General features: G+C 52.7%; 4 non-coding genes across 4 annotated transcripts; all 4 read left to right on the top strand.

Moving 5' to 3' along the window:
• The first annotated feature begins 1,056 nt into the window (after positions 1 to 1,056).
• On the top strand, positions 1,057 to 1,130 carry TRNAN-GUU (transfer RNA asparagine (anticodon GUU)). The gene has a single exon. It is a non-coding gene; the product is annotated as a tRNA-Asn (tRNA).
• An 8,627-nt stretch (positions 1,131 to 9,757) lies between these two features.
• TRNAN-GUU (transfer RNA asparagine (anticodon GUU)) lies at positions 9,758 to 9,831 on the top strand. The gene has a single exon. It is a non-coding gene; the product is annotated as a tRNA-Asn (tRNA).
• A 4,806-nt stretch (positions 9,832 to 14,637) lies between these two features.
• TRNAN-GUU (transfer RNA asparagine (anticodon GUU)) lies at positions 14,638 to 14,711 on the top strand. Its single transcript has one exon. It is a non-coding gene; the product is annotated as a tRNA-Asn (tRNA).
• A 956-nt stretch (positions 14,712 to 15,667) lies between these two features.
• Positions 15,668 to 15,741, top strand: TRNAN-GUU (transfer RNA asparagine (anticodon GUU)). The gene has a single exon. It is a non-coding gene; the product is annotated as a tRNA-Asn (tRNA).
• Positions 15,742 to 26,590: the final 10,849 nt, after the last annotated feature.

Here is a 26,590-nt window from a genome sequence, read left to right on the forward strand (position 1 = left end):
CTGACGCACTGAGAGTGGAGCACGACTGCCTCCGTGGCCCAATTGGCTAGCGCGATCGGCTGTTAGCTGAACGGTTGGAGGTTCGAGCCCAGCTGGCGGTGGTGCGGCGCTTTTTCTTCTTTGGGCTGATAGCTCTGAAGAAATGTTCTGACGGTGGTGAGAGTGGAGCACGACTATCTCCGTGGTGCAATTGGCTAGGGCGATCGGCTGTTAACTGAAAGGTTGGAGGTTCGAGCCCTCCCGGGAGTGGTGTGATGCTCTTTTCTTTGTGCTGATAGATTTGGAGAAATGTTCTGACGTTGTTGAGATTGGAGCACGACTGTCTCCGTGGCGCAATTGGCTAGCACGTTCGGCTGTTAACCGAAAATTTTGAGGTTCGAGCCCTCCCGGGAGTGGTGTGTTGCTCTTTCTTTGCGCTGATAGCTTTGAAGATATGTTCTGATGGTGGTGAGAGTGGAGCACGACTGTCTCCGTGGCGCAATCGGCTAGCGTGAACGGCTGTTAACCGAAAGGTTGGAGGTTCGCGCCCACCCGGTAGTGGTGCGGCGCTTTTTTTTCTTTGGGCTGATAGTCTGAAGAAATGTTCTGACGGTGGTGAGAGAGGAGCACGACTGTCTCCGTGGCGCTATTGGCTATCGCGATGGGCTGTTAACCGAAAGGTTGGAGGTTCGAGCCCACCCGGTGGTGGTGCGGCGCTTTTTTTCTTTTGGCCTGATAGCTCTGAAGAAATGTTCTGATGGTGTTGAGAGTGGAGCACGACTGTTTCTGTGGCGCAATTGGCTTGCGCGATCGGCTGTTAACTGAAAGGTTGGAGGTTCGAGCCCTCCCGGGAGTGGTTTGTTGCTTTTTTTCTTTGGGCTGATAGCTTTGAAGATATGTTCTCAGGGTGGTGAGAGTGGAGCAGGACTGTCTTCGTGGCGCAATTGGCTAGCGCGATCAGCTGTTAACCAAAAGGTTGGAGGTTCGAGCCCACCCGGTGGTGGTGCGGCGCTTTTTTTTCTTTGGGCTCATAGATTTGAAGACATGTTCTGATGGTGGTGAGAATGGAGCACGACTGTCTCCGTGGCGCATTTGGCTAGCGCGTTCGGCTGTTAACCGAAAGTTTGGAGGTTCGAGCCCTCCCGGAAGCAGTGTGTCACTTTTTTTATCTTTGCGCTGATAGCTTTGGAGAAATGTTTTCACGGTGGTGAGAGTTGCGCATGATTGTCTCCGCTGCGCAATTGGCTAGCGCGATCGGCTGTTAACCAAAAGGTTGGAGTTCCGAGTCCTCCCGGGAGTGGTGTGATGCTCTTTTCTTTGTGCTGATAGCTTTGGAGAAATGTTCTGACGTTGGTGAGTTTGGAGCACGACTGCCTCCGTGGCGCAATTGGCTACCACGTTCGGCTGTTAACCGAAAATTTGGAGGTTCGAGCCCTCCCGGGAGTGGTGTGTTGCTTTTTCTTTGCCCTGATAGCTATGAAGATATGTTCTGATGGTGGTGAGAGTGGAGCACAACTGTCTCCGTGGCACAATCGGCTAGCGTGATCGGCTGTTAACCGAAAGGTTGGAGGTTCGAGGCCACCCGGTGGTGCTGCGGCGCTTTTTTTTCTGTGGGCTGATAGCTTTGAAGTTATGTTCTCATGGTGGTGAGAGTGGAAAAGGACAGTCTCCGTGGCGCTATTGGCTAGCGCGATGGGCTGTTAACCGAAAGGTTGGAGGTTCGAGCCCACCCGTGGACGGTGTGTCGCTTTTTTTGCTTTGCGCTGATGGCTTTGAAGATATGTTCTGATGGTGGTGAGAGTGAAGCACGACTGTCTCCGTGGCGCGATTGGCTAGCGCGATCGGCTGTTAACCGAAAGGTTGGAGTTTCGAGTACACCAGTGGACGGTGTGTCGCTTTTTTTGCTTTGCGCTGATGGCGTTGAAGATATGTTCTGATGGTGGTGAGAGTGAAGCACGACTGTCTCCGTGGCGCAATTGGCTAGCGCGATCAGCTGTTAACCAAAAGATTGGAGGTTCGCGCCCACCCGATGGTGGTGCGGCGCTTTTTTTTCTTTGGGCTGATAGTCTGAAGAAATGTTCTGACGGTGGTGAGAGAGGAGAACGACTGTCTCCGTGGCGCTATTGGCTAGCGCGATGGGCTGTTAACCGAAAGGTTGGAGGTTCTAGCCCACCCGGTGGTGGTGCGGCGCTTTTTTTCTTTTGGCCTGATAGCTCTGAAGAAATGTTCTGATGGTGTTGAGAGTGGAGCACGACTGTCTCTGTGGCGCAATTGGCTAGCGCGATCGGCTGTTAACTGAAAGGTTGGAGGTTCGAGCCCTCCCGGGAGTGGTTTGTTGCTTTTTTTCTTTGCGCTCATAGCTCTGAAGATATGTTCTGATGGTGGTGAGAGGGGAGCAGGACTGTCTCCGTGGCGCCATTGGCTAGCGCGACTGGCTGTTAACCGAGAGGTTGGAGGTTAGAGCCCACCCGGTGGTGGTGCGGCGTTTCTTTTTCTTTGGGCTGATAGCTCTGAAGAATTGTTCTGACAGTGGTGAGAGTGGAGCACGACTGCCTCCGTGGCCCAATTGGCTAGCGCGATCGGCTGTTAGCTGAACGGTTGGAGGTTCGAGCCCAGCCGGTGGTGGTGCGGCGCTTTTTCTTCTTTGAGCTGATAGCTTTGAAGATATGTTCTGATGGTGGTGAGAGTGGAGCACGACTGTCTCCGTGGCGCAATCGGCTAGCGTGAACGGCTGTTAACCGAAAGGTTGGAGGTTCGCGCCCACCCGGTGGTGGTGCGGCGCTTTTTTTTTCTTTGGGCTGATAGTCTGAAGAAATGTTCTGACGGTGGTGAGAGAGGAGCACGACTGTCTCCGTGGCGCTATTGGCTAGCGCGATGGGCTGTTAACCGAAAGGTTGGAGGTTCGAGCCCACCCGGTGGTGGTGCGGCGCTTTTTTTCTTTTGGCCTGATAGCTCTGAAGAAATGTTCTGATGGTGTTGAGAGTGGAGCACGACTGTCTCTGTGGCGCAATTGGCTAGCGCGATCGGCTGTTAACTGAAAGGTATGAGGTTCGAGCCCTCCCGGGAGTGGTTTGTTGCTTTTTTTTCTTTGGGCTGATAGCTTTGAAGATATGTTCTCAGGGTGGTGAGAGTGGAGCAGGACTGTCTCCGTGGCGCAATTGGCTAGCGCGATCAGCTGTTAACCAAAAGGTTGGAGGTTCGAGCCCACCCGGTGGTGGTGCGGCGCTTTTTTTTCTTTGGGCTGATAGATTTGAAGATATGTTCTGATGGTGGTGAGAATGGAGCACGACTGTCTCCGTGGCGCATTTGGCTAGCGCGTTCGGCTGTTAACCGAAAGTTTGGAGGTTCGAGCCCTCCTGGAAGCAGTGTGTCACTTTTTTATCTTTGCGCTGATAGCTTTGGAGAAATGTTTTCACGGTGGTGAGAGTTGCGCATGACTGTCTCCGCTGCGCAATTGGCTAGCGCGATCGGCTGTTAACCAAAAGGTTGGAGTTCCGAGCCCTCCCGGGAGTGGTGTGATGCTCTTTTCTTTGTGCTGATAGCTTTGGAGAAATGTTCTGACGTTGGTGAGATTAGAGCACGACTGTCTCCGTGGCGCAATTGGCTACCACGTTCGGCTGTTAACCGAAAATTTGGATGTTCGAGCCCTCCCGGGAGTGGTGTGTTGCTTTTTCTTTGCGCTGATAGCTTTGAAGATATGTTCTGATGGTGGTGAGAGTGGAGCACGACTGTCTCCGTGGCGCAATCGGCTAGCGTGATCGGCTGTTAACCGAAAGGTTGGAGGTTCGAGCCCACCCGGTGGTGCTGCGGCGCTTTTTTTTCTGTGGGCTGATAGCTTTGAAGTTATGTTCTCATGGTGGTGAGAGTGGAAAAGGACTGTCTCCGTGGCGCTATTGGCTAGCGCGATGGGCTGTTAACCGAAAGGTTGGAGGTTCGAGCCCACCCGTTGACGGTGTGTCGCTTTTTTTGCTTTGCGCTGATGGCATTGAAGATATGTTCTGATGGTGGTGAGAGTGAAGCACGACTGTCTCCGTGGCGCAATTGGCTAGCGCGATCGGCTGTTAACCGAAAGGTTGGAGTTTCGAGTCCACCCGTGGACGGTGTGTCGCTTTTTTTTTGCTTTGCGCTGATGGCGTTGAAGATATGTTCTGATGGTGGTGAGAGTGAAGCACGACTGTCTCCGTGGGGCAATTGGCTAGCGCGATCAGCTGTTAACCAAAAGGTTGGAGGTTCGCGCCCACCCGGTGGTGGTGCGGCGCTTTTTTTTCTTTGGGCTGATAGTCTGAAGAAATGTTGTGACAGTGGTGAGAGAGGAGCACTACTGTCTCCGTGGCGCTATTGGCTAGCGCGATGGGCTGTTAACCGAAAGGTTGGAGGTTCGAGCCCACCCGGTGGTGGTGCGGCGCTTTTTTTCTTTTGGCCTGATAGCTCTGAAGAAATGTTCTGATGGTGTTGAGAGTGGAGCACGACTGTCTCTGTGGCGCAATTGGCTAGCGCGATCGGCTGTTAACTGAAAGGTTGGAGGTTCGAGCCCTCCCGGGAGTGGTTTGTTGCTTTTTTTCTTTGGGCTGATAGCTTTGAAGATATGTTCTCAGGGTGGTGAGAGTGGAGCAGGACTGTCTCCGTGGCGCAATTGGCTAGCGCGATCAGCTGTTAACCAAAAGGTTGGAGGTTCGAGCCCACCCGGTGGTGGTGGGGCGCTTTTTTTTCTTTGGGCTCATAGATTTGAAGATATGTTCTGATGGTGGTGAGAATGGAGCACGACTGTCTCCGTGGCGCATTTGGCTAGCGCGTTGGGCTGTTAACCGAAAGTTTGGAGGTTCGATCCCTCCCGGAAGCAGTGTGTCACTTTTTTTATCTTTGCGCTGATAGCTTTGGAGAAATGTTTTCACGGTGGTGAGAGTTGCGCATGACTGTCTCCGCTGCGCAATTGGCTAGCGCGATCGGCTGTTAACCAAAAGGTTGGAGTTCCGAGCCCTCCCGGAAGTGGTGTGATGCTCTTTTCTTTGTGCTGATAGCTTTGGAGAAATGTTCTGACGTTGGTGAGATTGGAGCACGACTGTCTCCGTGGCGCAATTGGCTACCACGTTCGGCTGTTAACCGAAAATTTGGAGGTTCGAGCCCTCCCGGGAGTGGTGTGTTGCTTTTTCTTTGCGCTGATAGCTTTGAAGATATGTTCTGATGGTGGTGAGAGTGGAGCACGACTGTCTCCGTGGCGCAATCGGCTAGCGTGATCGGCTGTTAACCGAAAGGTTGGAGGTTCGAGCCCACCCGGTGGTGCTGCGGCGCTTTTTTTTTTCTGTGGGCTGATAGCTTTGAAGTTATGTTCTCATGGTGGTGAGAGCGGAAAAGGACAGTCTCCGTGGCGCTATTGGCTAGCGCGATGGGCTGTTAACCGAAAGGTTGGAGGTTCGAGCCCACCCGTGGACGGTGTATCGCTTTTTTTGCTTTACGCTGATGGCGTTGAAGATATGTTCTGATGGTGGTGAGAGTGAAGCACGACTGTCTCCGTGGCGCAATTGGCTAGCGCGATCGGCTGTTAACCGAAAGTTTGGAGGTTCGAGCCCACCCGGGGGTGGTGCGGCGCTTTTTTTTTTCTTTGGGCTGATAGCTTTGAAGATATGTTTGATGGTGGTGAGAGTAGAGCACGACTGTCTCTGTGGCGCAATTAGCTAGCGCAATCGGCTGTTAACTGAAAGGTTGGAGGTTCGAGCCCTCCCGGGAGTGGTTTGTTGCTTTTTTTCTTTGGGCTGATAGCTTTGAAGATATGTTCTCATGGTGGTGAGAGTGGAGCAGGATTGTCTCCGTGGCGCAATTGGCTAGCGCGATCAGCTGTTAACCAAAAGGTTGGAGGTTCGAGCCCACCCGGTGGTGGTGCGGCGCTTTTTTTTCTTTGGGCTCATAGATTTGAAAATATGTTCTGACGGTGGTAAGAGTGAAGCATGACTGTCTCCGTGGTGCAATTGGCTAGCGCGATCGGCTGTTAACAGAAAGGTTGGAGGTAAGAGCCCACCCGGGGGTGGTGCGGCGCTTTTTTTCTTTGGGCTTATAGCTTTGAAGATATGTTTGATGGTGGTGAGAGTGGTGCAGGAATGTCTCCGTAGCGCAATTGGCTAGCGCGATTGGCTGTTAATCGAAAGGTTGGAGGTTTGAGCCCACCAGGGGACGGTGTGTCGCTTTTTTCTTTGCGCTGATAGCTTTGAAGATATGTTCTAATGGTGGTGAGAGGGGAGAACGACAGTCTCCGTGGCGCTATTGCCTAGCGCGTTCGGCCGTTAACCGAAAAGCTGGAGGTTCGAGCCCACCCGGTGGTGGTGCGGCGCTTTTGTTTCTTTGGGCTGATAGCTCTGAATAAATGTTCTGACGGTGGTGAGAGTAGAGCACGACTTTCTCCGTGGCGCAATTGGCCAGCGCGATCGGCTGTTAACCGAAAGGTTGGAGGTTCGAGCCCACCCGGTGGTGGTGCGGCGCTTTTTTCTTCTTTGCGCTGATAGCTTTGAAGAAATGTTCTGACGGGGGTGAGAGTGCAGCAAAAATGTCTCCGTGAAGCAATTGGCTAGCGCGTTCGGCTGTTAACCGAAAGGTTGGAGGTTCGAGCCCACCCGGTGGTGGTGCGGCGCTTTTTTTTCTTTGGGCTCATAGATTTGAAGATATGTTCTGACGGTGGTAAGAGTGAAGCATGACTGTCTCCGTGGTGCAATTGGCTAGCGCGATCGGCTGTTAACAGAAAGGTTGGAGGATAGAGCCCACCCGGTGGTGGTGCGGCGCTTTTTTTCTTTTGGCCTGATAGCTCTGAAGAAATGTTCTGATGGTGTTGAGAGTGGAGCACGACTGTCTCTGTGGCGCAATTGGCTAGCGCGATCGGCTGTTAACTGAAAGGTTGGAGGTTCGAGCTCTCCCGGGAGTGGTTTGTTGCTTTTTTTCTTTGGGCTTATAGCTTTGAAGATATGTTCTCAGGGTGGTGAGAGTGGAGCAGGACTGTCTCCGTGGCGCAATTGGCTAGCGCGATCAACTGTTAACCATGAGGTTGGAGGTTCGAGCCCACCCGGTGGTGGTGCGGCGCTTTTTTTTCTTTGGGCTCATAGATTTGAAGATATGTTTTGATGGTGGTGAGAATGGAGCACGACTGTCTCCGTGGCGCATTTAGCTAGCGCGTTCGGCTGTTAACCGAAAGTTTGGAGGTTCGAGCCCTCCCGGAAGCAGTGTGTCACTTTTTTTATCTTTGCGCTGATAGCTTTGGAGAAATGTTTTCACGGTGGTGAGAGTTGCGCATGACTGTCTCCGCTGCGCAATTGGCTAGCGCGATCGGCTGTTAACCAAAAGGTTGGAGTTCCGAGCCCTCCCGGGAGTGGTGTGATGCTCTTTTCTTTGTGCTGATAGCTTTGGAGAAATGTTCTGACGTTAGTGAGATTGGAGCACGACTGTCTCCGTGGCGCAATTGGCTACCACGTTCGGCTGTTAACCGAAAATTTGGAGGTTCGAGCCCTCCCGGGAGTGGTGTGTTGCTTTTTCTTTGCGCTGATAGCTTTGAAGATATGTTCTGATGGTGGTGAGAGTGGAGCACGACTGTCTCCGTGGCGCAATCGGCTAGCGTGATCGGCTGTTAACCGAAAGGTTGGAGGTTCGAGCCCACCCGTTGGTGCTGCGGCGCTTTTTTTTCTGTGGGCTGATAGCTTTGAAGTTATGTTCTCATGGTGGTGAGAGTGGAAAAGGACTGTCTCCGTGGCGCTATTGGCTAGCGCGATGGGCTGTTAACCGAAAGGTTGGAGGTTCGAGCCCACCCGGTGGTGGTGCGGCGCTTTTTTTCCTTTGGCCTGATAGCTCTGAAGAAATGTTTTGACGGTGGTGAGAGTAGAGCACGACTGTCTCTGTGGCGCAATTGGCTAGCGCAATCGGCTGTTAACTGAAAGGTTGGAGGTTGGAGCCCTCCCGGGAGTGGTTTGTTGCTTTTTTTCTTTGGGCTGATAGCTTTGAAGATATGTTCTCATGGTGGTGAGAGTGGAGCAGGATTGTCTCCGTGGCGCAATTGGCTAGCGCGATCAGCTGTTAACCAAAAGGTTGGAGGTTCGAGCCCACCCGGTGGTGGTGCGGCGCTTTTTTTTCTTTGGGCTCATAGATTTGAAAATATGTTCTGACGGTGGTAAGAGTGAAGCATGACTGTCTCCGTGGTGCAATTGGCTAGCGCGATCGGCTGTTAACAGAAAGGTTGGAGGTTTGAGCCCACCAGGGGACGGTGTGTCGCTTTTTTCTTTGCGCTGATAGTTTTGAAGATATGTTCTAATGGTGGTGAGAGGGGAGAACGACAGTCTGCGTGGCGCTATTGCCTAGCGCGTTCGGCCGTTAACCGAAAAGCTGGAGGTTCGAGCCCACCCGGTGGTGGTGCGGCGCTTTTGTTTCTTTGGGCTGATAGCTCTGAATAAATGTTCTGACGGTGGTGAGAGTAGAGCACGACTTTCTCCGTGGCGCAATTGGCCAGCGCGATCGGCTGTTAACCGAAAGGTTGGAGGTTCGAGCCCACCCGGTGGTGGTGCGGCGCTTTTTTCTTCTTTGCGCTGATAGCTTTGAAGAAATGTTCTGACGGGGGTGAGAGTGCAGCAAAAATGTCTCCGTGAAGCAATTGGCTAGCGCGTTCGGCTGTTAACCGAAAGGTTGGAGGTTCGAGCCCACCCGGTGGTGGTGCGGCGCTTTCTTTTCTTTGGGCTCATAGATTTGAAGATATGTTCTGACGGTGGTAAGAGTGAAGCATGACTGTCTCCGTGGTGCAATTGGCTAGCGCGATCGGCTGTTAACAGAAAGGTTGGAGGATAGAGCCCACCCGGGGGTGGTGTGGCGCTTTTTTTTCTTTGGGCTTATAGCTTTGAAGATATGTTTGATGGTGGTGAGAGTGGTGCAGGAATGTCTCCGTAGCGCAATTGGCTAGCGCGATTGGCTTTTAATCGAAAGGTTGGAGGTTTGAGCCCACCAGGGGACGGTGTGTCACTTTTTTCTTTGCGCTGATAGCTTTGAAGATAAGTTCTAATGGTGGTGAGAGGGGAGAACGACAGTCTCCGTGGCGCTATTGCCTAGCGCGTTCGGCCGTTAACCGAAAAGCTGGAGGTTCGAGCCCACCCGGTGGTGGTGCGGCGCTTTTGTTTCTTTGGGCTGATAGCTCTGAATAAATGTTCTGACGGTGGTGAGAGTAGAGCACGACTTTCTCCGTGGCGCAATTGGCCAGCGCGATCGGCTGTTAACCGAAAGGTTGGAGGTTCGAGCCCACCCGGTGGTGGTGCGGCGCTTTTTTTTCTTTGGGCTTATAGCTTTGAAGAAATGTTCTGACGGGGGTGAGAGTGCAGCAAAAATGTCTCCGTGAAGCAATTGGCTAGCGCGTTCGGCTGTTAACTGAAAGTTTGGAGATTCGAGCCCTCCCGGTGGATGTGTGTTGCTTTTTTTTGCGCTGATGGCTTTGGAGAAATGTTCTGATGGTGGTGAGAGTGGAGCACGACTGTCTCTGTGGCGCAATTGGCTAGCGCGATCGGCTGTTAACTGAAAGGTTGGAGGTTCGAGCTCTCCCGGGAGTGGTTTGTTGCTTTTTTTCTTTGGGCTTATAGCTTTGAAGATATGTTCTCAGGGTGGTGAGAGTGGAGCAGGACTGTCTCCGTGGCGCAATTGGCTAGCGCGATCAACTGTTAACCAAGAGGTTGGAGGTTCGAGCCCACCCGGTGGTGGTGCGGCGCTTTTTTTTCTTTGGGCTCATAGATTTGAAGATATGTTTTGATGGTGGTGAGAATGGAGCACGACTGTCTCCGTGGCGCATTTGGCTAGCGCGTTCGGCTGTTAACCGAAAGTTTGGAGGTTCGAGCCCTCCCGGAAGCAGTGTGTCACTTTTTTTATCTTTGCGCTGATAGCTTTGGAGAAATGTTTTCACGGTGGTGAGAGTTGCGCATGACTGTCTCCGCTGCGCAATTGGCTAGCGCGATCGGCTGTTAACCAAAAGGTTGGAGTTCCGAGCCCTCCCGGGAGTGGTGTGATGCTCTTTTCTTTGTGCTGATAGCTTTGGAGAAATGTTCTGACGTTAGTGAGATTGGAGCACGACTGTCTCCGTGGCGCAATTGGCTACCACGTTCGGCTGTTAACCGAAAATTTGGAGGTTCGAGCCCTCCCGGGAGTGGTGTGTTGCTTTTTCTTTGCGCTGATAGCTTTGAAGATATGTTCTGATGGTGGTGAGAGTGGAGCACGACTGTCTCCGTGGCGCAATCGGCTAGCGTGATCGGCTGTTAACCGAAAGGTTGGAGGTTCGAGCCCACCCGGTGGTGCTGCGGCGCTTTTTTTTCTGTGGGCTGATAGCTTTGAAGTTATGTTCTCATGGTGGTGAGAGTGGAAAAGGACTGTCTCCGTGGCGCTATTGGCTAGCGCGATGGGCTGTTAACCGAAAGGTTGGAGGTTCGAGCCCACCCGGTGGTGGTGCGGCGCTTTTTTTCCTTTGGCCTGATAGCTCTGAAGAAATGTTTTGACGGTGGTGAGAGTAGAGCACGACTGTCTCTGTGGCGCAATTGGCTAGCGCAATCGCCTGTTAACTGAAAGGTTGGAGGTTCGAGCCCTCCCGGGAGTGGTTTGTTGCTTTTTTTCTTTGGGCTGATAGCTTTGAAGATATGTTCTCATGGTGGTGAGAGTGGAGCAGGATTGTCTCCGTGGCGCAATTGGCTAGCGCGATCAGCTGTTAACCAAAAGGTTGGAGGTTCGAGCCCACCCGGTGGTGGTGCGGCGCTTTTTTTTCTTTGGGCTCATAGATTTGAAAATATGTTCTGACGGTGGTAAGAGTGAAGCATGACTGTCTCCGTGGTGCAATTGGCTAGCGCGATCGGCTGTTAACAGAAAGGTTGGAGGTTTGAGCCCACCAGGGGACGGTGTGTCGCTTTTTTCTTTGCGCTGATAGCTTTGAAGATATGTTCTAATGGTGGTGAGAGGGGAGAACGACAGTCTGCGTGGCGCTATTGCCTAGCGCGTTCGACCGTTAACCGAAAAGCTGGAGGTTCGAGCCCACCCGGTGGTGGTGCGGCGCTTTTGTTTCTTTGGGCTGATAGCTCTGAATAAATGTTCTGACGGTGGTGAGAGTAGAGCACGACTTTCTCCGTGGCGCAATTGGCCAGCGCGATCGGCTGTTAACCGAAAGGTTGGAGGTTCGAGCCCACCCGGTGGTGGTGCGGCGCTTTTTTCTTCTTTGCGCTGATAGCTTTGAAGAAATGTTCTGACGGGGGTGAGAGTGCAGCAAAAATGTCTCCGTGAAGCAATTGGCTAGCGCGTTCGGCTGTTAACCGAAAGGTTGGAGGTTCGAGCCCACCCGGTGGTGGTGCGGCGCTTTCTTTTCTTTGGGCTCATAGATTTGAAGATATGTTCTGACGGTGGTAAGAGTGAAGCATGACTGTCTCCGTGGTGCAATTGGCTAGCGCGATCGGCTGTTAACAGAAAGGTTGGAGGATAGAGCCCACCCGGGGGTGGTGTGGCGCTTTTTTTTCTTTGGGCTTATAGCTTTGAAGATATGTTTGATGGTGGTGAGAGTGGTGCAGGAATGTCTCCGTAGCGCAATTGGCTAGCGCGATTGGCTTTTAATCGAAAGGTTGGAGGTTTGAGCCCACCAGGGGACGGTGTGTCACTTTTTTCTTTGCGCTGATAGCTTTGAAGATATGTTCTAATGGTGGTGAGAGGGGAGAACGACAGTCTCCGTGGCGCTATTGCCTAGCGCGTTCGGCCGTTAACCGAAAAGCTGGAGGTTCGAGCCCACCCGGTGGTGGTGCGGCGCTTTTGTTTCTTTGGGCTGATAGCTCTGAATAAATGTTCTGACGGTGGTGAGAGTAGAGCACGACTTTCTCCGTGGCGCAATTGGCCAGCGCGATCGGCTGTTAACCGAAAGGTTGGAGGTTCGAGCCCACCCGGTGGAGGTGCGGCGCTTTTTTTTCTTTGGGCTTATAGCTTTGAAGAAATGTTCTGACGGGGGTGAGAGTGCAGCAAAAATGTCTCCGTGAAGCAATTGGCTAGCGCGTTCGGCTGTTAACTGAAAGTTTGGAGATTCGAGCCCTCCCGGTGGATGTGTGTTGCTTTTTTTTGCGCTGATGGCTTTGGAGAAATGTTCTGATGGTGGTGAGAGTGCAGCACGAACTTCCAATCACAGGTAATGTTATTAGGTTCCTTCCGTTCAAAAAGAGTCTGACTGATAATACTCCTTACGACTTGTTTATGTTGTTGGGACTGTATTCATTATGGAAAAGTCGCATGATTGATGGACATGCCGAGCCACCATGGTCGACTAGATCTGTCTTCCGAGAAGCAGCTGCTCAAGTGCGCAGTGTTGTCGACACTTTTGACCCTGTTCCGGAGTCACTTCTCGTTCTTGACGCTTTTGCGAGTTTTCCGCACTTCTGGTGAAGTATGCTCTTTGTACATTACTGTTGATAATTTCATTCATTTAAGAAAAAAAAAGTCTCCGTTGCGCAATATTCTAGCGCGATCGGCTGTTAATCGAAACGTTGGAGGTTCGAGCCCTCCCGGGAGTGGTGTGTCGCTTTTTTTTTCTTTGCGCTGATAGCTTTCAAGAAATGTTTTGACGGTGGTGAGAGTGGAGCACGACTGTCTCCATGGCGCAATTGGCTAGCGCGTTCGTATGGTAATCGAAAGGTTGGAGGTTCCAGCCCTTCCGGGAGCAGTGTGTTGCTTTTTTTATTGCGCTGATAGCTTTGGAGAAATGTACAGACGGTGGTGAGAGCGCTGCACTACTGTCTTCGTGGCACATTTGGCTAGCGCGTTCGACTGTTAACCGAAAGGCTGGAGGTTCGAGCCCACCCGGTTGTGGTGCTGCGCTTTTTTTCCTTTGGGCTGATAGCTCTGAGGAAATGTTCTGACGGTGGTGAGAGTGCAGCGCGACTGTCTCCGTGGCGCAATTGGCTAGCGCGATCGGCTTTTAACCGAAAGGTTGGAGGTTCGAGCCCTCCCGAGAGTGGTGTGTTGCTTTTTTTTCTTTGGGCTGATAGCTTTGAAGATATGTTCTGATGGTGGTGAGAGTAGAGCAGGACTGTCTCCGTGGCGCAACTGGTTAGCGCGACCGGCTGTTAACCAAAAGGTTGTAGGTTCGAGCCCACCCGGGGGCGCTGCGGCGCTTTTTTTGCTTTGGGCTGATAGCTTTGAAGTTATGTTTTCATGGTGGTGAGAGTGGAAAAGGACGGTGTCCGTGGCGCAATTGGCTAGCGCAATCGGCTGTTAACCGAAAGGTTGGAGGTTCGTGCCCTCCTGGAAGTGGTGTGTTGCTTTTTTCTTTGCGCAGATAGCTTTAAAGTAAAAGTGGTGAGAATGGAGCACGACTGCCTCCGTGGCACATTTGGCTAGCGCGTTCGGCATTTAACCGAAAGTTTGGTGGTTCGAGCCCTCCCGGAAGCAGTGTGTCACTTTTTCTATCTTTGCGCTGATAGCTTTGGAGAAATGTTTTCACGGTGGTGAGAGTTGCGCATGACTGTCTCCGCTGCGCAATTGGCTAGCGCGATCGGCTGTTAACCAAAAGGTTGGAGTTCCGAGCCCTCCCGGGAGTGGTGTGATGCTCTTTTGTTTGTGCTGATAGCTTTGGAGAAATGTTCTGACGGTGGTGAGATTGGAGCACGACTGTCTCCGTGGCGCAATCGGCTAGCGTGATCGGCTGTTAACCGAAAGGTTGGAGGTTCGTGCACACCCGGTGGTGGTGCGGCGCTTTTTTTCTTTGGGCTGATTGTCTGAAGAAATGTTCTGACGGTGGTGAGAGAGGAGCACGACTGTCTCCGTGGCGCTATTGGCTAGCGCGATGGGCTGTTAACCGAAAGGTAGGAGGTTCGAGCCCACCCGGTGGTGGTGCGGCGCTTTTTTTTCTTTGGGCTGATAGCTTTGAAGATATGTTCACATGGTGGTGAGAGCGGAGCAGGACTGTCTCCGTGGCGCAATTGGCTAGCTCGATCAGCTGTTAACCAAAAGGTTGGAGGTTCGAGCCCACCCGGTGGTGCTGCGGCGCTTTTTTTCTGTGGGCTGATAGCTTTGAAGTTATGTTCTCATGGTGGTGAGAGTGGAAAAGGACAGTCTCCGTGGCGCTATTGGCTAGCGCGATGGGCTGTTAACCGAAAGGTTGGAGGTTCGAGCCCACCCGTGGACGGTGTATCGCTTTTTTTGCTTTACGCTGATGGCGTTGAAGATATGTTCTGATGGTGGTGAGAGTGAAGCACGACTGTCTCCGTGGCGCAATTGGCTAGCGCGATCGGCTGTTAACCGAAAGTTTGGAGGTTCGAGCCCACCCGGGGGTGGTGCGGCGCTTTTTTTTTCTTTGGGCTGATAGCTTTGAAGATATGTTTGATGGTGGTGAGAGTGGTGCAGGACTGTCTCCGTAGCGCAATTGGCTAGCGCGATTGGCTGTTAACCAAAAGGTTGGAGGTTTGAGCCCACCAGGGGACGGTGTGTCGCTTTTTTCTTTGCGCTGATAGCTTTGAAGATATGTTCTGATGGTAGTGAGAGCGGAGAACGACTGTCTCCGTGGCTGTCGCAATTGGCTAGCGCGATCGGCTGTTGACCGAGAGGTTGGAGGTTCGAGCCCTCCCGGAAGTGGTGTGTTGCTTTTTTCTTTGCGCTGATAGCTTTAAAGTTATGTTCTGACAGTGGTGAGAATGGAGCACGACTGTCTCCGTGGCGCATTTGGCTAGCGCGTTCGGCTGTTAACCGAAAGTTTGGAGGTTCGAGCCCTCCCGGAAGCAGTGTGTCAGTTTTTTTAACTTTGCGCTGATAGCTTTGGAGAAATGTTTTCACGGTGGTGAGAGTTGCGCATGACTGTCTCCGCTGCGCAATTGGCTAGCGCGATCGGCTGTTAACCAAAAGGTTGGAGTTCCGAGCCCTCCCGGGAGTGGTGTGATGCGCTTTTCTTTGTGCTGATAGATTTGGAGAAATGTTCTGACGTTGGTGAGATTGGAGCACGACTGTCTCCGTGGCGCAATTGGCTAGCACGTTCGGCTGTTAACCGAAAATTTGGAGGTTCGAGCTCTCCCGGGAGTGGTGTGTTGCTCTTTCTTGGCGCTGATAGCTTTGAAGATATGTTCTGATGGTGGTGAGAGTGGAGCACGACTGTCTCCGTGGCGCAATCGGCTAGCGTGAACGGCTGTTAACCGAAAGGTTGGAGGTTCGCGCCCACTCGGTGGTGGTGCGGCGCTTTTTTTTCTTTGGGCTGATAGTCTGAAGAAATGTTCTGACGGTGGTGAGAGAGGAGCACGACTGTCTCCGTGGCGCTATTGGCTAGCGCGATGGGCTGTTAACCGAAAGGTTGGAGGTTCGAGCCCACCCGGTGGTGGTGCGGCGCTTTTTTTCTTTTGGCCTGATAGCTCTGAAGAAATGTTCTGATGGTGTTGATAGTGGAGCGCGACTGTCTCTGTGGCGCAATTGGCTAGCGCGATCGGCTGTTAACTGAAAGGTTGGAGGTTCGAGCCCTCCCGGGAGTGGTTTGTTGCTTTTTTTCTTTGGGCTGACAGCTTTGAAGATATGTTCTCAGGGTGGTGAGAGTGGAGCAGGACTGTCTCCGTGGCGCAATTGGCTAGCGCGATCAGCTGTTAACCAAGAGGTTGGAGGTTCGAGCCCACCCGGTGGTGGTGCGGCGCTTTTTTTTCTTTGGGCTCATAGATTTGAAGATATGTTTTGATGGTGTTGAGAATGGAGCACGACTGTCTCCGTGGCGCATTTGGCTAGCGCGTTCGGCTGTTAACCGAAAGTTTGGAGGTTCGAGCCCTCCCGGAAGCAGTGTGTCACTTTTTTTATCTTTGCGCTGATAGCTTTGGAGAAATGTTTTCACGGTGGTGAGAGTTGCGCATGACTGTCTCCGCTGCGCAATTGGCTAGCGCGATCGGCTGTTAACCAAAAGGTTGGAGTTCCGAGCCCTCCCGGGAGTGGTGTGATGCTCTTTTCTTTGTGCTGATAGCTTTGGAGAAATGTTCTGACGTTGGTGAGATTGGAGCACGACTGTCTCCGTGGCGCAATTGGCTACCACGTTCGGCTGTTAACCGAAAATTTGGAGTTTCGAGCCCTCCCGGGAGTGGTGTGTTGCTTTTTCTTTGCGCTGATAGCTTTGAAGATATGTTCTGATGGTGGTAAGAGTGGAGCACGACTGTCTCCGTGGCGCAATCGGCTAGCGTGATCGGCTGTTAACCGAAAGGTTGGAGGTTCGAGCCCACCCGGTGGTGCTGCGGCGCTTTTTTTCCTTTGGCCTGATAGCTCTGAAGAAATGTTTTGACGGTGGTGAGAGTAGAGCACGACTGTCTCTGTGGCGCAATTGGCTACCGCAATCGGCTGTTAACTGAAAGGTTGGAGGTTCGAGCCCTCCCGGGAGTGGTTTGTTGCTTTTTTTCTTTGGGCTGATAGCTTTGAAGATATGTGCTCATGGTGGTGAGAGTGGAGCAGGATTGTCTCCGTGGCGCAATTGGCTAGCGCGATCAGCTGTTAACCAAAAGGTTGGAGGTTCGAGCCCACCCGGTGGTGGTGCGGCGCTTTTTTTTCTTTGGGCTCATAGATTTGAAAATATGTTCTGACGGTGGTAAGAGTGAAGCATGACTGTCTCCGTGGTGCAATTGGCTAGCGCGGTCGGCTGTTAACAGAAAGGTTGGAGGTAAGAGCCCACCCGGGGGTGGTGCGGCGCTTTTTTTTCTTTGGGCTTATAGCTTTGAAGATATGTTTGATGGTGGTGAGAGTGGTGCAGGAATGTCTCCGTAGCGCAATTGGCTAGCGCGATTGGCTTTTAATCGAAAGGTTGGAGGTTTGAGCCCAGCAGGGGACGGTGTGTCGCTTTTTTCTTTCCGCTGATAGCTTTGAAGATATGTTCTAATGGTGGTGAGAGGGGAGAACGACAGTCTCCGTGGCGCTATTGCCTAGCGCGTTCGGCCGTTAACCGAAAAGCTGGAGGTTCGAGCCCACCCGGTGGTGGTGCGGCGCTTTTGTTTCTTTGGGCTGATAGCTCTGAATAAATGTTCTGACGGTGGTGAGAGTAGAGCACGACTTTCTCCGTGGCGCAATTGGCCAGCGCGATCGGCTGTTAACCGAAAGGTTGGAGGTTCGAGCCCACCCGGTGGTGGTGCGGCGCTTTTTTCTTCTTTGCGCTGATAGCTTTGAAGAAATGTTCTGACGGGGGTGAGAGTGCAGCAAAAATGTCTCCGTGAAGCAATTGGCTAGCGCGTTCGGCTGTTAACCGAAAGGTTGGAGGTTCGAGCCCACCCGGTGGTGGTGCGGCGCTTTCTTTTCTTTGGGCTCATAGATTTGAAGATATGTTCTGACGGTGGTAAGAGTGAAGCATGACTGTCTCCGTGGTGCAATTGGCTAGCGCTATCGGCTGTTAAGAGAAAGGTTGGAGGATAGAGCCCACCCGGGGGTGGTGTGGCGCTTTTTTTTCTTTGGGCTTATAGCTTTGAAGATATGTTTGATGGTGGTGAGAGTGGTGCAGAAATGTCTCCGTTGCGCAATTGCCTAGCGCGATTGGCTGTTAACCGAAAGGTTGGAGGTTTGAGCCCACCAGGGGAAGGTGTGTCGCTTTTTTTTGCGCTGATAGCTTTGAAGATATTTTCTAATGGTGGTGAGAGGGGAGAACGACAGTCTCCGTGGCGCTATTGCCTAGCGCGTTCGGCCGTTAACCGAAAAACTGGAGGTTCGAGCCCACCCGGTGGTGGTGCGGCACTTTTGTTTCTTTGGGCTGATAGCTCTGAAGAAATGTTCTGACGGTGGTGAGAGTAGAGCACGACTTTTTCCGAGGCGCAATTGGCTAGCGCGATCGGCTGTTAACAGAAAGGTTGGAGGATAGAGCCCACCCGGGGGTGGTGTGGCGCTTTTTTTTCTTTGGGCTTATAGCTTTGAAGAAATGTTCTGACGGGGGTGAGAGTGCAGCAAAAATGTCTCCGTGAAGCAATTGGCTTGCGCGTTCGGCTGTTAACTGAAAGTTTGGAGATTCGAGCCCTCCCGGTAGATGTGTGTTGCTTTTTTTGCGCTGATGGCTTTGGAGAAATGTTCTGATGGTGGTGAGAGTGCAGCACGAACTTCCAATCACAGGTAATGTTATTAGGTTCCTTCCGTTCAAAAAGAGTCTGACTGATAATACTCCTTACGACTTGTTTATGTTGTTGGGACTGTATTCATTATGGAAAAGTCGCATGATTGATGGACATGCCGAGCCACCATGGTCGACTAGATCTGTCTTCCGAGAAGCAGCTGCTCAAGTGCGCAGTGTTGTCGACACTTTTGACTCTGTTCCGGAGTCACTTCTCGTTCTTGACGCTTTTGCGAGTTTTCCGGACTTCTGGTGAAGTATGCTCTTTGTACATTACTGTTGATAATTTCATTCATTTAAGAAAAAAAAAGTCTCCGTTGCGCAATATTCTAGCGCGATCGGCTGTTAATCGAAACGTTGGAGGTTCGAGCCCTCCCGGGAGTGGTGTGTCGCTTTTTTTTTCTTTGCGCTGATAGCTTTCAAGAAATGTTTTGACGGTGGTGAGAGTGGAGCACGACTGTCTCCGTGGCGCAATTGGCTAGCGCGTTCGTATGGCAATCGAAAGGTTGGAGGTTCCAGCCCTTCCGGGAGCAGTGTGTCGCTTTTTTTATTGCGCTGATAGCTTTGGAGAAATGTACAGACGGTGGTGAGAGCGCTGCACTACTGTCTTCGTGGCACATTTGGCTAGCGCGTTCGACTGTTAACCGAAAGGCTGGAGGTTCGAGCCCTCCCAGGAGCGGTTTGTCGCTTTTTTCTTCTTGGCGCTGATAGCTTTGACGATATGTTCTGATGGTGGTGAGAGTGGACCACGACTGTCTCCGTGGCGCAATTGGCTATCGCGTTGGGCTGTTAACCGAAAGGTTGGAGGTTAGAGCCCACCCAGGGGTGGTGCGGCGCTTTTTTTCCTTTGGGCTTATAGCTTTGAAGATGTGTTTGATGGTGGTGAGAGTGGTGCAGGACTGTCTCCGTGGCGCAATTGGCTAGCGCGATTGGCTGTTAACCGAAAGGTTGGAGGTTTGAGCCCACCAGGGGGCGGTGTGTTTTTTTCTTTACGCTGATAGCTTTGAAGATATGTTCTGATGGTGGTGAGAGGGAAGAACGACTGTCTCCGTGGCTGTCGCAATTGGCTAGTGCGATCGGCCCTTGATCGAGAGGTTGGATGTTCGAGCCCACCCGGTGGTGGTGCGGCGTTTCTTTTTCTTTGGGCTGATAGCTCTGAAGAAATGTTCTGAGAGTGGTGAGAGTGGAGCACGACTGCCTCCGTGGCCCAATTGGCTAGGGCGATCGGCTGTTAACCGAACGGTTGGAGGTTCCAGCCCACCCGGTGGTGGTGCGGCGCTTTTTTTTCTTTGGGCTGATAGTCTGAAGAAATGTTCTGATGGTGGTGAGAGTGGAGCACGACTATCTCCGTGGCGCAATCGGCTAGCGTGATCGGCTGTTAACCGAATGGTTGGAGGTTCGAGCCCACCCGGTGGTGGTGCGGCGCTTTTTCTTCTTTGGGCTGATAGCTCTGAAGAAATGTTCTGACGGTGGTGAGAGTGGAGCACGACTGTCTCCGTGGCGCAATTGGCTAGCGTGATCGGCTGTTAACCGAACGTTTGGAGGTTCTAGCCCACCCGGTGGTGGTGCGGCGCTTTTTTTTCTTTGGGCTGATCGTCTGAAGAAATGTTCTGACGGTGGTGAAAGAGGAGCACGACTGTCTCCGTGGCGCTATTGGCTAGCGCGATGGGCTGTTAACCGAAAGGTTGGAGGTTCGAGCCCACCCGGTAGTGGTGCGGCGCTTTTTTTCCTTTGGGCTGATAGCTCTGAAGAAATGTTCTGACGGTGGTGAGAGTGGAGCACGACTGTCTCTGTGGCGCAATTGGCTAGCGCGATCGGTTGTTAACTCAAAGGTTGGAGGTTCGAGCCCTCCCGGGAGTGGTGCGGCGTTTCTTTTTCTTTGGGCTGATAGCTCTGAAGAAATGTTCTGACAGTGGTGAGATTGGAGCACGACTGCCGCCGTGGCCCAATTGGCTAGCGCGATCGGTTGTTAACCGAAAGGTTGGAGGTTCGAGCCCACCCGGTGGTGGTGCGGCGCTTTTTTTCTTTGGGCTAATAGTGTGAAGAAATGTTCTGCGGTGGTGAGAGTGGTGCACGACTGTCTCCGTGGCGCAATTGGCCAGCGCAACGGGCCCTTAACCGAAAGGTTGGAGGTTCTAGCCCACTCGGTGGAGGTGCGGCGCTTTTTTTCCTTTGGGCTGATAGCTCTGAGGAAATGTTCTGATGGTGGTGAGAGTGGAGCACGACTGTCTCCGTGGCGCAATTGGCTACCGCGATCGGCTGATAACCGAAAGGTTGGAGGTTCGAGCCCACCCGGTGGTGGTGCGGCGCTTTTTTTTCTTTGGGCTGATAGCTCTGAAGAAATGTTCTGACAGTGGTGAGAGTGGAGCACGACTGCCTCCGTGGCCCAATTGGCTAGCGCAATCGGCTGTTAACCGAAAGGTTGGAGGTTCCAGCCCACCCGGTGGCGGTGCGGCGCTTTTTTTCTTTGGGCTGATAGTCTGAAGAAATGTTCTGACGGTGGTGAGAGAGGAGCACGACTGTCTCCGTGGCGCTATTGGCTAGCGCGATGGGCTGTTAACCGAAAGGTTGGAGGTTCGAGCCCACCCGGTGGTGTTGCGGCGCTTTTTTTCCTTTGGGCTGATAGCTCTGAAGAAATGTTCTGACGGTCGTGAGAGTGGAGCACGACTGTCTCCGTGGCGCAATTGGCTAGCGCGATCAGCTGTTAACTGAAAGGTTGAAAGTTCGAGCCCTCCCGGGAGTGGTTTGTTGCTTTTTTTCCTTTGGGCTGATAGCTCTGAGGAAATGTTCTGACGGTGGTGAGAGTGCAGCGCGACTGTCTCCGTGGCGCTATTGGCTAGCGCGATCGGCTTTTAACTGAAAGGTTGGAGGTTCGAGCCCTCCCGAGAGTGGTGTGTTGCTTTTTTTTCTTTGGGCTGATAGCTTTGAAGATATGTTCTGATGGTGGTGAGAGTAGAGCAGGACTGTCTGCGTGGCGCAACTGGTTAGCGCGACCGGCTGTTAACCAAAAGGTTGTAGGTTCGAGCCCACCCGGGGGTGCTGCGGCGCTTTTTTTTCTTTGGGCTGATAGCTTTGAAGTTATGTTTTCATGGTGGTGAGAGTGGAAAAGGACTGTGTCCTTGGCGCAATTGGCTAGCGCAATCGGCTGTTAACCGAAAGGTTGGAGGTTCGTGCCCTCCTGGAAGTGGTGTGTTGCTTTTTTCTTTGCGCAGATAGCTTTAAAGTAAAAGTGGTGAGAATGGAGCACGACTGTCTCCGTGGCGCATTTGGCTAGCGCGTTCGACATTTAACCGAAAGTTTCGTGGTTCGAGCCCTCCCGGAAGCAGTGTGTCACTTTTTTTATCTTTGCGCTGATAGCTTTGGAGAAATGTTTTCATGGTGGTGAGAGTTGCGCATGACTGTCTCCGCTGCGCAATTGGCTAGCGCGATCGGCTGTTAACCAAAAGGTAGGAGTTCCGAGCCCTCCCGGGAGTGGTGTGATGCTCTTTTGTTTGTGCTGATAGCTTTGGAGAAATGTTCTGACGGTGGTGAGATTGGAGCACGACTGTCTCCGTGGCGCAATCGGCTAGCGTGATCGGCTAATAACCGAAAGGTTGGAGGTTCGTGCCCACCCGGTGGTGGTGCGGCGCTTTTTTTTCTCTGGGCTGATTGTCTGAAGAAATGTTCTGACGGTGATGAGAGAGGAGCACGACTGTCTCCGTGGCGCTATTGGCTAGCGCGATGGGCTGTTAACCGAAAGGTTGGAGGTTCGAGCCCACCCGGTGGTGGTGCGGCGCTTTTTTTTCTTTGGGCTGATAGCTTTGAAGATATGTTCTCATGGTGGTGAGAGCGGAGCAGGACTGTCTCCGTGGCGCAATTGGCTAGCTCGATCAGCTGTTAACCAAAAGGTTGGAGGTTCGAGCCCACCCGGTTGTGGTGCGGCGCTTTTTTTTCTTTGGGCTCATAGATTTGAAGATATGTTCTGATGGTGGTGAGAGTGGAGCAGGACTGTCTCCGTGGCGCAATTGGCTATCGCGATCGGCTGTTAACCGAAAGGTTGGAGTTTCGAGCCCACCCGTGGACGGTGTGTCACTTTTTTTTTGCTTTGCGCTGATGGCGTTGAAGATATGTTCTGACGGTGGTAAGAGTGAAGCACGACTGTCTCCGTGGTGCAATTGGCTAGCGCGATCGGCTGTTAACAGAAAGGTTGGAGGTTAGAGCCCACCCAGGGGTGGTGCGGCGCTTTTTTTCCTTTGGGCTTATAGCTTTGAAGATGTGTTTGATAGTGGTGAGAGTGGTGCAGGACTGTCTCCGTGGCGCAATTGGCTAGCGCGATTGGCTGTTAACCGAAAGGTTGGAGGTTTGAGCCTACCAGGGGACGGTGTGTTTTTTTCTTTACGCTGATAGCTTTGAAGATATGTTCTGATGGTGGTGAGAGGGGAGAACGACTGTCTCCGTGGCTGTCGCAATTGGCTAGTGCGATCGGCCCTTGATCGAGAGGTTGGATGTTCGAGCCCACCCGGTGGTGGTGCGGCGTTTCTTTTTCTTTGGGCTGATAGCTCTGAAGAAATGTTCTGACAGTGGTGAGAGTGGAGCACGACTGCCTCCGTGGCCCAATCGGCTAGCGTGATCGGCTGTTAACCGAATGGTTGCAGGTTCGAGCCCACCCGGTGGTGGTGCGGCGCTTTTTCTTCTTTGGGCTGATAGCTCTGAAGAAATGTTCTGACGGTGGTGAGAGTGGAGCACGACTGTCTCCGTGGCGCAATTGGCTAGCGCGATCGGCTGTTAACGGAAAGTTTGGAGGTTCTAGCCCACCCGGTGGTGGTGCGGCGCTTTTTTTCTTTGGGCTAATAGTGTGAAGAAATGTTCTGCGGTGGTGAGAGTGGTGCACGACTGTCTCCGTGGCGCAATTGGCCAGCGCAACGGGCCCTTAACCGAAAGGTTGGAGGTTTTAGCCCACTCGGTGGAGGTGCGGCGCTTTTTTTCCTTTGGGCTGATAGCTCTGAGGAAATGTTCTGATGGTGGTGAGAGTGGAGCAGGACTGTCTCCGTGGCGCAATTGGCTATCGCGATCGGCTGTTAACCGAAAGGTTGGAGTTTCGAGCCCACCCGTGGACGGTGTGTCACTTTTTTTTTGCTTTGCGCTGATGGCGTTGAAGATATGTTCTGACGGTGGTAAGAGTGAAGCACGACTGTCTCCGTGGTGCAATTGGCTAGCGCGATCGGCTGTTAACAGAAAGGTTGGAGGTTAGAGCCCACCCAGGGGTGGTGCGGCGCTTTTTTTCCTTTGGGCTTATAGCTTTGAAGATGTGTTTGATAGTGGTGAGAGTGGTGCAGGACTGTCTCCGTGGCGCAATTGGCTAGCGCGATTGGCTGTTAACCGAAAGGTTGGAGGTTTGAGCCTACCAGGGGACGGTGTGTTTTTTTCTTTACGCTGATAGCTTTGAAGATATGTTCTGATGGTGGTGAGAGGGGAGAACGACTGTCTCCGTGGCTGTCGCAATTGGCTAGTGCGATCGGCCCTTGATCGAGAGGTTGGATGTTCGAGCCCACCCGGTGGTGGTGCGGCGTTTCTTTTTCTTTGGGCTGATAGCTCTGAAGAAATGTTCTGACAGTGGTGAGAGTGGAGCACGACTGCCTCCGTGGCCCAATCGGCTAGCGTGATCGGCTGTTAACCGAATGGTTGCAGGTTCGAGCCCACCCGGTGGTGGTGCGGCGCTTTTTCTTCTTTGGGCTGATAGCTCTGAAGAAATGTTCTGACGGTGGTGAGAGTGGAGCACGACTGTCTCCGTGGCGCAATTGGCTAGCGCGATCGGCTGTTAACGGAAAGTTTGGAGGTTCTAGCCCACCCGGTGGTGGTGCGGCGCTTTTTTTCTTTGGGCTAATAGTGTGAAGAAATGTTCTGCGGTGGTGAGAGTGGTGCACGACTGTCTCCGTGGCGCAATTGGCCAGCGCAACGGGCCCTTAACCGAAAGGTTGGAGGTTTTAGCCCACTCGGTGGAGGTGCGGCGCTTTTTTTCCTTTGGGCTGATAGCTCTGAGGAAATGTTCTGATGGTGGTGAGAGTGGAGCACGACTGTCTCCGTGGCGCAATTGGCTACCGCGATCGGCTGTTAACTGAAAGGTTGGAGGTTCGAGCCCACCCGGTGGTGGTGCGGCGCTTTTTTTTCTTTGGGCTGATAGCTCTGAAGAAATGTTCTGACAGTGGTGAGAGTGGAGCACGACTGCCTCCGTGGCCCAATTGGCTAGTGCAATCGGCTGTTAACCGAAAGGTTGGAGGTTCCAGCCCACCCGGTGGCGGTGCGGCGCTTTTTTTCTTTGGGCTGATAGTCTGAAGAAATGTTCTGACGGTGGTGAGAGAGGAGCACGACTGTCTCCGTGGCGCTATTGGCTAGCGCGATGGGCTGTTAACCGAAAGGTTGGAGGTTCAAGCCCACCCGGTGGTGTTGCGGCGCTTTTTTTCCTTTGGGCTGATAGCTCTGAAGAAATGTTCTGACGGTCGTGAGAGTGGAGCACGACTGTCTCCGTGGCGCAATTGGCTAGCGCGATCAGCTGTTAACTGAAAGGTTGGAAGTTCGAGCCCTCCCGGGAGTGGTTTGTTGCTTTTTTTTCTTCGGGCTGATAGCTTTGAAGATATGTTCTCATGGTGGTGAGAGTGGAGCAGGACTATCGCCGTGGCGCAATTGGCTAGCGCGATCAGCTGTTAACCAAAAGTTTGGAGGTTCGAGCCCACCCGGTGGTGGTGCGGCACTTTTTTTTCTTTGGGCTCATAGCTTTGAAGATATGTTCTTATGATGGTGAGAGTGGAGCACGACTGTCTTCGTGGCGCAATTGGCTGGCGCGTTCGGCTGTTAACCGAAAGGTTGGAGGTTCGAGCCCACCCGTGGACGGTGTGCCGCTTTTTTTTGCTTTGCGCTGATGGCGTTGAAGATATGTTCTGATGGTGGTGAGAGGGAAGCACGATTGTCTCCGTAGCGCAATAGGCTAGCGCGATCGGCTGTTATCCGAAAGGTTGGAGGTTCGAGCCCGCCCGGGGGGGTGCGGCGCTTTTATTTCTTTGGGCTGATAACTTTGAAGTTATTTTGTGACGGTGGTGAGAGTGGAGCACGACTGTCTCCGAGGCGCAATTGGCTGGCGCGTTCGGCTGTTAACCTAAAGGTTGGAGGTTCGAGCCCACCAGGTGGTTGTGTGGCGCTTTTTTTTCTTTGGGCTGATAGTCTGAAGAAATGTTCTGACGGTGGTGAGAGTGGAGCACGATTGTCTCCGTGGCGCAATTGGGCAGCGCGATCGGCTGTTAACCGAAAAGTTGGAGGTTCGATCCCTCCCGAGAGTGGTGTGTTGCTTTTTTCTTTGCGCTGATAGCTTTGAAGATATGTTCTGATGGTGGGGATATTGGAGCACGACTGTCTCCGTGGCGCTATTGGCTAGCGCAATCGGCTGTTAACCGAAAGGTTGGAGGTTCGAGCTCGCCCGGTGGTGGTGCGGCGCTTTTTTTCCTTTGGCCTGACAGCTCCGAAGAAATGTTCTGACGGTAGTGAGAGTGGAGCACGACTGTCTCCGTGGCGCAATGGCCTAGCGCATCCGGCTGTTAACCGAAAGTTTGGAGGTTCGAGCCCACCCGGTGGTGGTGTGGCGCTTTTTTTTCTTTGGGCTGATAGCTCTGAAGAAATATCCTGACGGAGGTGGGAGTGCTGCATTAGTGTCTCTGTGGCGCAATTGGCTAGCGCGATCGGCTGTTAACCGAAAGGTTGTAGTTTCGAGCCTTCCCGGGAGTGGTGTGTTGCTCTTTTCTTTGCGCTGATAACTTTAGAGATATGTTCTGATGGTGGTAACAGTGGAGCACGACTGTCTCCGTGGCGCAATTGGCTAGCGCGATCGGCTGTTAACCGAAAGGCTGGAGGTTCGAGCCCACCCGGTGGAGGTGCGGCGCTTGTTTTTCTTTGGGCTGATAGCTCTGAAGAAATGTTCTGACGGAGGTGGGAGTGCTGCACTATACTGTCTCCGTGGCCTAATCGCCTAGCGCGTTCGGCCGTTAACCGAAAGTCTGGAGGTTCGAGCCCACCCGGTGGTGGTGTGTTTCTTTTTCTTTGCGCTGATAGCTTTGAAGATATGTTCTGATGGTGGTGAGAGCGGAGCACGACTGTCTCCGTGGCGCAATTGGCTAGCACGTTCGGCTGTTAACCAAAACATTCCAGGTTTGAGCCCTCCCGGGAGTGGTGTGTTGCTTTTTTCTTTGCGCTGATAGCTTTGAAGATAGGTTCGGATGATGGTGAGAGTGGCGCACGACTGTCTCCGTGGCGCAATTGGCTAGCGCGATGGGCTGTTAACCGAAAGGTTGGAGGTTCGAGCCCACCTGGTGGTGGAGCGGCGTTTTTTTTTCTTTGGGCTGATAGCTCTGAAGAAATGTTCTGACGGTGGTGAGAGTGGAGCAGGACTGTCTCCGTGGCGCAATTGGCTAGCGCGATCAGCTGTTAACCAAAAGGTTGGAGGTTCGAGCCCACCCGGTGGTGGTTCGGCGCTTTTTTTTCTTTGGGCTGATAGCTTTGAAGTTATGTTCTCATGGTGGTGAGAGTGGAGCACGACTG

This window comes from Rhipicephalus microplus, unplaced genomic scaffold (assembly GCF_043290135.1).
Source record: "Rhipicephalus microplus isolate Deutch F79 unplaced genomic scaffold, USDA_Rmic scaffold_53, whole genome shotgun sequence".
Classification (NCBI taxonomy): Eukaryota; Metazoa; Arthropoda; class Arachnida; order Ixodida; family Ixodidae; genus Rhipicephalus; species Rhipicephalus microplus.